Source organism: Salmo salar, chromosome ssa09 (genome assembly GCF_905237065.1).
Source record: "Salmo salar chromosome ssa09, Ssal_v3.1, whole genome shotgun sequence".
Classification (NCBI taxonomy): Eukaryota; Metazoa; Chordata; class Actinopteri; order Salmoniformes; family Salmonidae; genus Salmo; species Salmo salar.
In genome coordinates, this window is record NC_059450.1 from 67,505,623 (window position 1) to 67,518,106 (window position 12,484).

A 12,484-nucleotide genomic window follows, 5' to 3' on the forward strand; every position below is an offset into this window, starting at 1 on the left:
TTAAATTGTGAGCAAAAAATTTTAAATTTTCTTCAAGTATTTTTTTAAAGTTTATTTTTATTTTTTAGATGTCCCTGCTACTACAACACTTAAATACATGTAGTTTTGTACTGCCATTGAAATACTGTAGAATTCCATTCATTCCTATGGAGGATTACCTCTAATGGGGAGTACCGATTTGAACCGACCAGTGGCTTAAGCCTCTCAATGGACAATGCATAGCATCAGCAATCCAGTGTTAGTATACACTGTGTGCACAATTATTAGGCAAATTGTATTCCTCGGGATTCATTTTGTTGAACAAACACAATGCTCTCAGTCAATTCAAAATGTTATTGAACCTCAAACCTGAATGTTTAACAAAGGAAAAGTGAGTTTTGTCTTTCTCAGGGAAATATGTGTGCAGAATTATTAGGCAACTAAATTACAAAAATAATTTCTCAACTCACTTGTTTATAATCAATTTTTAGAGTAACAGATAAGTAACAAAACGACAATTTATATAACATTTTTGGCCTTTCAAAAATATTCAGTGACCAATATAGCCACCCTTATTTTCAATAACTGCCATGAGCCTTCCATCCATGGAGTCTGTCAGTTTCTTGATCTGTTCACGATCAATTTTCACTGAAGCAGCAACCACAGCCTCCCAAATGCTGTTCAAAAAGGTGTATTGTCTTCCATCACTGTAAATCTCACGTTTGAGAAGGGCCCACAAGTTCTCAATAGGATTTAAATCGGGTGAGGAAGGGGGCCAGGTCATTATTCAGGCATCTTTGAGGCCCTTGCTGGCTAGCCAAGCAGTGGAGTACTTGGATGCATGTGATGGAGCATTGTCCTGCATAAAGACCATGGCCTTCTAGAATGCTGAGGACTTCTTCCTGTACCACTGTTTGACGAAAGAATCTTCCAGAAACTGGCAGTAGGTTTGGGAGTTGAGTTTCAGTCCATCTTCAACCTGAAAAGGTCTAACTCATCCTCAATGATAGCAGCCCATACCAGTACCCCTCCTTCACCTTGCTGGCACCTGACTCAAAGTGGTGCCCTGTGTCCATTGCTGATCCAGCCACGGGCCCATCCATTTGGTCCATCAAGAGTCACTTTCATTTCTTCTGTCCATAAAACCTTTGAAAAATCTGTCTTCAGGTATTTCTTTGCCCAATCTTGACGCTTCAACTTGTGAATCTTATTCAGTGGTGGTCTTGTTTCAGTCTTCTTGACCTTGGCCATGTCTCTGAGCACTTGACACCTTGTACTTCTGAACACTCCAGGTAGGTTGCAGTTCTGGAATACAGTGGCACTGGAGGATAATGGATTCCTGGTAGTTTGCCGTTTAATTCTTCTCAAGTCTTTTGCAGTTAATTTGCGCCTTTTCTTCCCCATGTGTTTTTTTGCGCCCCAGTTGACTATTTGCAACAAAACTTTTGAATGTCCGGTGGTCACACCTCAATAGTTTAGCTATTTAAAGAGTGTCGCATCCGTCTGAAAGGCATTTTACATTTTTTGTTTTTTCAGTGTCAGTTAAATGTGTTTTTTGGCCCATTTTACCTGAGGTAATGAGGCTGTCTAATAATTATGCACACCTTGATATAAGGTGTTATTCACTTTTGCCACACCCTCCCTCATTACACAAATACATATCACCTGAAAATGTTTCAATCCAATAAGCATTCAAGTTTATATGGTTTGGAGTTTGAAAATGTGAATAGAAACAATGATCAGATCAGAATACTCACTTGCCTAATAATTGTGGACGCAGTGTACAGTACACCATTGGTGTGAACCCTGGGCAGTGACCTATCTACGCTAGTCTACTCTCTGACCCAATGGGGAGCACAGACAGAGGCCTGTTAGTTACCTAGTGCACGGCTGTTAGCTACATGAGGGGGTTGTTGTAGTCTGATTGTCCATTGAGTGTCTCTCGGCAGACTCTCCAGGTAATGTGTCCTCTGATCTGCATAATGTGACCATACAGGATTACGTTCACCTCTTTTAGTCTCTTTTCTTTCATTGCAGACATTTACTCTTTCTCTTCCTTCTCTATCTTCTAGTTCTCTTCCACTCATTATTTTCCCTCTTTCCATTTCTCTTGCTTTCACCCTGCTGCCTCATTGTTTTCTCTCTCTCTGCCTGCCTCCCTTTTTTTAACTTTTAATTTTTTTACTCTCCGTATTTTGTCTGATTCATGATGAATCACCATCTACAACAGCGTTTCCCAAACTCGATTCTCGGGACCCCAAAGGATGCACGTGTTTGGTGTTAACACTACACAGCTGATTCAAATAATCAACTAATCATCACAATTTGATCATTTGAATCAGCTGTGTAGTGTGAGGGTAAAATGAAAAAACTAAATGGGGATTCCGGGGAGAGAGAGACAGTTATTATTCCACACTTCATGCCCCGAGTCTAAGTAGCCTGATGCATGGAGAGTTAACGAGATCCGTTTTGCACATTGTCCCTTCACGCCACACTGGTGCGTTGGGCCTGTTTTGGAACAGGAGGTCACAACTCTGTCTGTTACAGAGATACTGTCGGGATTCATCTGACCCGCCGCACATTCCGCTGGGCTCGCAGATGCAGACGGACCTAAACACACAGGCGACACTTGCGTTTGCGCGTGTCGTGGGGTGTGCAGAGGGAGGAAGGGGGAGTGAGTGGTAGGTAGAGGGAGGCAGTGGATGGAGAGAGAGTCAATCATAACGGCAGGTTTATTTCTATAAACAGAAATGCATCTCAGCTCTGACCAGGACCGGGTCTAAAGATGAGGATTCTATCAGCAGATGAATTAACATTCTATCAACTGTACCACTTTCACTAATTATGCTGCGGTATTAGTGATAGTTGATTCCCAAACAGCGAAGCAGGGGTGAGAGAGAGAATGTGTGACAGAAGCGTGAGAAACCAAGAGAGATGAAAGAGAGAGAATCTGAGAGTTTATTTTTGGAGTTCAAGTTTAATTGAATCAGATGCCCTTTGGTCGAACTGATGACTCAGAACAATAAGCAGAGGAGAGGCAACCCTTCCCACGTCCTTCACCCTAAATACCCCTCTTTTCCTCTTTCCTCCACTTTGACCACCGCCCATCCCCCATCAATCCCCTCCTCCAAACAATCCTCCACCCCTCGCAGATTAATGAAATGAAAGAGATATGGGATTTCTGCCTCAACTGTCTCTCTCTCTCTCCAGTTAAAGCTGATTGAATTCACTGAGCACTGTTTCACATCCTCTCTCTGTCTCGCTCTCTCTCTCGCACTCCGTCTGTCTCTCTCTTTCTCTCTTTCTCTTATTCAGATTCAGCCACTCACATAGACAGATACAGACACGCATAACGTTGTCCTTCATACATTATTTCCGTGTTACACATGGAGAAATCAACATTAGGTTAACTTGCAGCTTCCAATTACCGGTCCGACTCATAAGATTTTGGCTTTGAATCTCTGGTTGGTTGGCTCTCCTCAAGCTGTTCACTGATTTGCTGTAAGTCCTCTAGCTGTTTCTTGATTGGTGGCATGTCCTCAGGGCTGCGCTTGGATTTGTTGTAGGGGAGAGGAGCGGCGGAGTTGTGCTTATTTGAAGACACATGAACGGAACGACCTCGGATTCCTCGGTTGGTCCCTCACACAAACACTTTTCCTGTCTCTGTCTATTTCCTATGTCATAGATTGGTCTCTTTATGTTCTATGTTATACATTTGGCTGAGCCTGTAAATATAGGAGCGTGTGTGTGCGTCTACCCAAAGATGGAAACGTTAATTCTAAGTACAGTAACTGATGTGAACTGTTGCTGTCATGCTGGGTTTCTAGATGTGGTGTGACGTCACAGTACTCTATAGGGCAGACCCTCGGGCACTGTTAGTACCCCCCTAACAGTACCCCCCCTAACAGTGCCATGAGGGTGCCAAGCCACTGAGGGGGATCTTGGACTCCTGATTCATATCACGCTAGACAAACTCTTACGAGTGTTCTATTATACCCAAACGAGCTGAATCCTTCTCTCTCTCTCTGTCCCTCTTCTATCCATCTTTTATTTGATTTATTTCACCTTTATTTAACCAGGTAGGCTAGTTGAAAACAAGTTCTCATTTACAACTATGACCTGGCCAAGATAAAGCAAAGCAGTTCGACACATACAGAGTTTCATATGGAATAAACAAATGTACAATCAATAATACAGTAGAAAAATATACGGCATATGCAAATGAGGTAGGATAAGAGAGGTAAGGCAGTAAATAGGCCATGGTGGCGAAGTAATTACAATATAGCAATTAAACACTGGAATGGTAGGATGTGCAGAAGATGAATGTGCAAGTAGAGATACTGGGGTGCAAAGGAGCTAAATAAATAAATACAGTATGGGGATGAGGTAGATTGGATGGACTATTTACAGATGAGCTATGTACAGGTGTAGTGATCTGTGAGCTGCTCTGACAGCTGGTGCTTAAAGCTAGTGAGGGAGGTATGAGTCTCCAGCTTCAGTGATTTTTGCAGTTCGTTCCAGTCATTGGCAGCAGAGAACTGGAAGGAAAGGCGGCCAAAGGAAGAATTGGCTTTGGGGATGACCAGTGAGATATACCTGCTGGAGCGCGTGCTACATGTGGGTGCTGCTATGGTGACCAGTGAGCTGAGATAAGGCGGGGCTTTACCTAGCAAAGACTTATAGATGACATGGAGCCAGTCGGTTTGGCGACGAGTATGAAGCGAGGGCCAGCCAACGAGAGCATACAGGTTCGCAGTGGTGGGTAGTGTATGGGGTTTTGGTGACAAAACGGATGGCACTGTGATAGACTACATCCAATTTGTTGAGTAGTGTGTTGAAGGCTATTTTGTAAATGACATCGCCGAAGTCGAGGATCGGTAGGATGGTCAGTTTTACGAGGGTATGTTCGGCAGCAGGAGTGAAGGATGCTTTGTTGCGAAATAGGAAGCCGATTCTAGATTTAATTTTGGATTGGAGATGTTTAATGTGAGTCTGGAAGGAGAGTTTACAGTCTAACCAGACATCTTACCTCTCTCCATTCAATTCCCTCTTGGTCCCTCTATAAGGTGTTTCTCACTCTTTCCCCCTTCCTTATTCCCTCTCCCATCTATTTTTCTCCCTTTGAGAATCCTGCTGCCTGTATGTGTGTATTTCTGTGCAAAGTATTTCTATGCAAAGTGTCCCAGATTGACAGGGTACATGGAATATCCATCCTGAGCTCTGCCCGATTCACTTACACGCGGCTTGGTACATTGTCACGCACGCACACACAGTCTTGTATAACTAACCTTGTGGGGGGACACAATTCAGTCCCTTTCAAAATCCTATTTTACCTAACCCATACCCATCACCCAAAAACAACCCTAAAACGAACCCTAGCTCCTGCCCCTAAACCTAATTCTAACCTTAACCCTAAACCCCCTAGAAATAACATTTTACCTTTTGGGGATTTCTGGTCTTCTGTTTGTTATATGTATTTCATGGGGATTTCCCACACTGTATGTGCTGTGACTGCAGGCCATGTCATCATGTTCTGAGCTGTCACAGGCTATCACTGTCAGCCCCAGCACACAAGGTATGTGTGTGTGTGTGAAGGGAGCAAACAAGGAGAAGCGCAGGGGCTTGCGGTGGAGGGAAAGTTGGGGGAAGTCTCTCCATTTGACGCGTTTTGCTGCAGCAGAAGGCGGCAAGGCAAACGTAGCACATCACATGGAGCACCAACTGTACACAATGTGGCTGTGTGTTCTGTGTTGCGTCCGCATGTTCAGGAATCTCTTTCCACAGGATAAACGCGTCTTAAGACGTCTCCATTCTCAGGCACGGGATGCATCCTGAACAAACCTAAAATGGCAGGGTGAGACGTTTGTGCTGGCTCCACCTCGCCAGGATGAGAGAGAATAGAGAGGTATTCCACCAGCTTCTGCCTGGGGTCCACAATGGGCCCGGCTAAGCTTTTGTTTCTGCCTGTTTTGTTTCACCGCTTTGTCTCAACCTCGTTTCAACACTTTTGTCTGTTCCTTCTGTTCAAAACAGCAGTAAAATCCCTCTGCTGACTGGATAAATGTGTGTTTCTGGATGATGATAATAGTCCTAGGGTGGTTTTGTCTCTCTGTCTCTCTCTCTCTCTCTCTCTCTCTCTCATAATCCTATTTTCCTTTTGTATCGTGTGCATTTCATGTGTGTGGGGTTTGCGATGTGTATTTGTAGTTATCCACCATGTGTGTTTCAGTGAGGATTCTGTTTGTGTGTGTGTGTGTGTGTGTGTGTGTGGCATCTGATCTGTACTCATGGTGTACTGTGTATAGAAGTGTGTATTAGTTTTAAACAGGAAGACGGTATAGAAGCGTCTATCGGTCCTCCCGTGTTTGTGTCCTTTGCTTCCTGGTGCCAGGGCTTCCTCTCACAGTGACTTTGATATGATTGGTCAGTTGGCATACAGGCAATGTCTCACCTCCGGTGCTTTCTGAGGGGCGCACTGAAGCCTCATTCTGAACTCCACCCACCTCTCTCTGCCCCCTTTGCCCCCCTCTGTCCTCCTCCGCGCCCCCACCCCTCCTTTCACAGAGGGTAGAGAGAGTTGGGAGACAACAGCTAGATCTTTTCATCAACGTATTTCCAAGCAGTGGAGGCTGGTGGGAGGAGCTGTAGGAGGACAGGCTCATTGTAATGACTGGAATGGAATAGATGGAACGGTATCAAGCACGTCAAACATATGGAAACCATATGTTTGACTTTATTCCATTTATTCCATTCCAGCAGTTTACAATGAGCCTGTCCTCCTACAGCTCCTCCCACCAGCCTCCACTGATTTCAAGTGACACATATGGTGAAACTCTGAATTGTGTTTGTGTACGTGTGACTGTGTGATATACACTGTCATTGATATTAATTCAATCATGTGTGATAGGGTTATTGCTAGCGTCAATCAAAATCTGTTATTCTTTGCTTCAGTAGCGGTAGGCTTGCCTTAAAGATTTTTGGACCAATAAAAACAAATGTAACATTTTGGTTTTATTCATGTTATTTTGGAGGCTCCAGAGTATCTGTCATGTAAAATGTGTTGGAAATGTGTTTGGGTCCAGCTAAGGAGGCTGTTTGGCTTTCTGTAACACAACTGTGTTTGCATTATTATGGTCAACAAAAGTCGCTAGAGAGCGATGAGCCAAGTAAATAATATCAAACAAGGACAGACACACACACGCACACACACACACACACACACACACACACACACACACGCAGGAGAGCAGGTGCAGCAAAAGGCTAGAAGCCTAAAGCGTGAGGCACATTTGTCACGTGTCACACCTTATCTTGGCACAGTCATACGGAGCGTGTGTGTGTGTGTGTGTGTGTGTGTGTAGTTAGTCATGTCTCTGCTCCGCCAGAGGGTTTTTGTGGTTCAAGCAGTGAAACTCTGAACTGATTACAGTGACAGAAGGCCAAACGCAGTGACAGAAGGCATGTACGCACATACACAGTGTGTGTGTGCGCCTGTCTGTGTGTCTGTCTGTCTGTGTTATGACCTATCTGTGTTGAAATGATTCACTATCTGTTTTTCTCATGTTCCTTCAGTCGACCCCCGGACCATAAGTCTGAGGGCTCAGGAGGAATTAAACAACCTCTTCTTCCTCTTTCTTCCCCCCTCTTCCTCTCTCTCTTCCTCCCTCTTTCTCTGCTAATGAAGTGTCTATGCCTTAATGCTCATGTTCACTCATTTGAGTGAAGAACCAATTGGCTTTATCTTCATATCCAACCTTAATACTCCTTTTTTACCCTTCTTTCTCATCTCTCCCACTCTCCCTCCCTTTCTCTCCCTCCCCCTCCCTCCCTCCCTCCCTCCCTCCCTCCCTCCCTCCCTCCCTCCCTCGCTCCCTCTTTCTGGGTATTTGGAATGTCCTGCCAGTGATTCGTGAGGAGCAGAAGGGCATACCTGAAACGGGATAGAGCAAAGTGCGTGTGGGTGTTGGGTTGAAATAATGCTGATTCATATGTGTAATCCCGTGTAGAAGAGGAGGAGGAGAAGGATGAAGAGGAGAGCCTATCCTTATAACGGGGCTGATCAGCACTAAGCAGATACACGTTTCTTAATGACAACATTAAAATAGAGGGGCTGAATATAACTTATATAAGTGAAATAACTTTCCACAATGTTGCTTTCACTCACACTGTTGGTTTCCCCTCACAGTGTTGGTTTCCCCTCACAGTGTTGGTTTCCCCCTCACAGTGTTGGTTTCCCCCTCACAGTGTTGGTTTCCCCCTCACAGTGTTGGTTTCCCCCTCACAGTGTTGGTTTCCCCCTCACAGTGTTGGTTTCCCCCTCACAGTGTTGGTTCTCCCTCACAGTGTTGGTTTCCCCCTCACAGTGTTGGTTTCCCCCTCACAGTGTTGGTTCTCCCTCAGTGTTGGTTCTCCCTCACAGTGTTGGTTCTCCCTCACAGTGTTGGTTGCCCCTCAGTGTTGGTTGCCCCTCAGTGTTGGTTCCCCCTCAGTGTTGGTTCTCCCTCACAGTGTTGGTTCTCCCTCAGTGTTGGTTTCCCTCACAGTGTTGGTTTCCCCTCACAGTGTTGGTTTCCCCCTCAGTGTTGGTTCCCCCTCAGTGTTGGTTCTCCCTCACAGTGTTGGTTGCCCCTCAGTGTTGGTTCTCCCTCACAGTGTTGGTTTCCCCTCACAGTGTTGGTTTCCCCTCAATGTTGGTTTCCCCTCACAGTGTTGGTTTCCCCTCACAGTGTTGGTTTCCCCTCACAGTGTTGGTTTCCCCTCACAGTGTTGGTTTCCCCCTCAGTGTTGGTTTCCCCTTACAGTGTTGGTTTCCCCTTACAGTGTTGGTTTCCCCTTACAGTGTTGGTTTCCCCCTCAGTGTTGGTTTCCCCCTCAGTGTTGGTTCCCCCTTACAGTGTTGGTTTCCCCTTACAGTGTTGGTTTCCCCCTCAGTGTTGGTTTCCCCTTACAGTGTTGGTTTCCCCCTCAGTGTTGGTTTCCCCTTACAGTGTTGGTTTCCCCCTCAGTGTTGGTTTCCCCCTCAGTGTTGGTTTCCCCTTACAGTGTTGGTTTCCCCTTACAGTGTTGGTTTCCCCCTCAGTGTTGGTTTCCCCTTACAGTGTTGGTTTCCCCCTCAGTGTTGGTTTCCCCCTCAGTGTTGGTTTCCCCTTACAGTGTTGGTTTCCCCCTCAGTGTTGGTTTCCCCCTCAGTGTTGGTTTCCCCCTCAGTGTTGGTTTCCCCCTCAGTGTTGGTTTCCCCCTCAGTGTTGGTTTCCCCTTACAGTGTTGGTTTCCCCCTCAGTGTTGGTTTCCCCTTACAGTGTTGGTTTCCCCCTCAGTGTTGGTTTCCCCTTACAGTGTTGGTTTCCCCTTACAGTGTTGGTTTCCCCTTACAGTGTTGGTTTCCCCTTACAGTGTTGGTTTCCCCTCACAGTGTTGGTTTCCCCCTCAGTGTTGGTTCCCCCTCAGTGTTGGTTTCCCCTTACAGTGTTGGTTTCCCCTTACAGTGTTGGTTTCCCCCTCAGTGTTGGTTTCCCCCTCAGTGTTGGTTTCCCCCTCAGTGTTGGTTTCCCCCTCAGTGTTGGTTTCCCCTCACAGTGTTGGTTTCCCCCTCAGTGTTGGTTTCCCCCTCAGTGTTGGTTTCCCCTTACAGTGTTGGTTTCCCCCTCACAGTGTTGGTTTCCCCCTCATAATATTGACCTTTTTTATTGATCCCCAATAATAAAATTATAAAAAAATGGACCTTGTAGACTGTCTGGAGCTCATCAACTTGACCTGGGGAATGTAGGTGGATTCTGAAATAATCCAGTCCAGAATCTAGAATTGTATATGGTAAACTGTAAGATAAATGATAGATACACTCAGTCTATGCACTAGCCAGTAGGATGGCTGCTGTAAGTGGGTTTATAGGATATTTAATGGAGGCAATTCTTGAGGAACAGATGAATGAATAAATAATATTGGGAGAGAACTGGACTGCATCACTAACAGTGAGGATACAGCATGTGATATCTCTCTCTCAATTCAATTTCAACTCTCTCTCCCTACCCATCTCCCCCATTCTCCCTCTAAACCTGTATCTGTTGAACTTTTCCACCCTCTCTCCTCTCCTGACAATCCTCTTATCATTGTCTTTGTCTCCTCCGCCATCTCTCTGTCTCGTTGCTAATGTTATCGGAGTAGGCTTCGCCTCAGGTGTTCATGTGTTTATATGATGTGCTCTGCCTGCACTCCTCTCTCTATAATCTATGGTTGTTTTCATCATATTGATGTGCATCTGTTTTCCTGGTTGGGCCTGTGCTGGGAAACGGGCATTGATATAGTCAGTAGGACCAATAGTAATCTGAGGTTTAAAACCTTGAGCTTTACTTCTCAACTCAAGCCCTGCAGGGCGATCTCAGACTCCACTGAGCCAGAAAGCCAGAATTTGAACTTCAAGGTTAAATACTTCTATGAACTTATGAACCTTCTTTGACATGTTTAAATGAAACTGATTTAGCCTCCCTCCCAAGTGTTCGAGTGTTTAAAGGACCAACTTTATTTTGTTAGTGATTTAAAAGTTATGACTGCATGTTATAAACAGGTTAGTTAGTTAATGATCTTAATTTGAATTAAAAGCTTCCAGGGTCTCCCAGTAGAGGGGTAGAGGAAAGGACACCATGAAATAACGGGATAGTTCATCAGAACACACGCCTGGTGGCACACAGACAAAAACCCAGACTGATTATTTAGACTTGGAGAGGGTCCTCGATGTTCATCTTAAGGCCCTAATCCTGTGTGTGGGTTTCTGTGTGAGAAGGAGGCAGTTTTTGAGAGCAGAGAGGGAGATGTTCTTGGTAGATTCAGTAGGGTATATTATTTACCAGGAAAATACCTTTGCGCTAAGAAACCTCTTTTTCGAGGGGGACCTGGCCAAGAGGTCAGCAGGAAGTAGTTGGCATGTTTATACATTTTACATTTACATTCTTAGTCATTTAGCAGACACTCTTATCCAGAGCGACTTAGTACATACATTTCATACATTTTTTTTTCTCCGTACTGGTCCCCTGTGGGAATCGAACCCACAACCCTGGCGTTGCAAACACCATGCTCTACCAACTGAGCCACCACGGGACCGCCACCACAAAGGACACAATACAATACTTTAAAAACAATCACAAGCATTGTCCTCTACCAGAGCTTTAAACTCAACAAACGATACTCTCTCCTCCAGTTCTAAACTGTTTCGCAGCTCGTTCTCAGACAACATAGAAATATAGGGATATTACATTTTTCCCATTTCCGTCCTGTGCTTCAGAACCGTGAAAGATTGTAGCAGTCGAGCATGGAGAATGTAGGTTTGTGATGACATGGTGAGGATCACAGATACGAGGGCAATAGTACAAGAAATGCTTTGTCCACAAAGATGTACCAATACTTCAGCCTTCTGGTAGGAAGAAAAGACCACTTCATCATGTCGTATAGATCACAGGGACGGGGGAGTGGTCTTGCATTGGTTCTAAATCTAAGCGCCTGTGATACAGGGTCCAGCATCTTAAGGATGCTGGCTGAGTAACAAGCTCCCACAGACTCAAGTCAGAGTTAGACGGTCATCCATGTTTCTCAAACGCCTAAGTTGTTCCCACGGTCAACCATGTTTCTCAAACTTCAAATTTCGAAGTTGCTCCAAACATGTTTAAGGTTAAGTTTAGGCATTAACTCTGAATGTTTAAGGTAAGGGTTTGGTTTGGGATAGGCTAAAAACAAAAATGTGCAACCTTTTGAACAAGAGACAGATGCTTACACCCATCGCCATCCACAACACCCTATCAAACCCGAAACCTACTTAAAGGTAACAGCGCTCACTGCTGCCCCTAGTGGCTGGTTTCCACATCTCCCGACGTCCTCAGACATGGATGGACGTCGAATACCGACTTGTATCATGGGTGACCTGGCTGGGCTGAGTCATAGGATGCAGCGTTGTGTGTCTTTTTGTCCTGTCGGCATCGATTCGCTATTATCGGTCAGTTTGACGCCGGCCACTGTAAACAGGAATCTGTGGACGCCAGTGGCCTGTACTGGTCATAGTCTGTTAGAGAGATAAAAACAGAAACAGCAAGAACGATGACGGAAAAATAGAAAAGTAGAATGTGAGGAAAGAGAAAGCAGAAGTCTCAGAGGAGAACAAAAAAATCATGACCATCTGTGTGCTCGTTTGAGAGGGTCTGTAAGGACGGTGCACTGTGTGTGTGTGTGTGTGTGTATCTGCCAGTTGTTGATGCATTAGAACGTGTGTTCGAGAAAATGTGTGTTTGTTTGAGAGGGTGTTTAGGGACAAGGTGCTTAGGGACAAGGTGTGTGTGTGTGTGTGTGTGTGTGGACAGAGTGTTGGCACTGGGTCATGGCGCAGTCTGAGTCAGGTGTGTACTGTCTGGCTAGGGTTGAACACAGTACGAATCATGGTGACATAACCCTGTTCAGGACACACCTCCTCCCTACAGGAATCAACAACAGACAACACAATCATCCCTATAAGACTCAGGCCCAG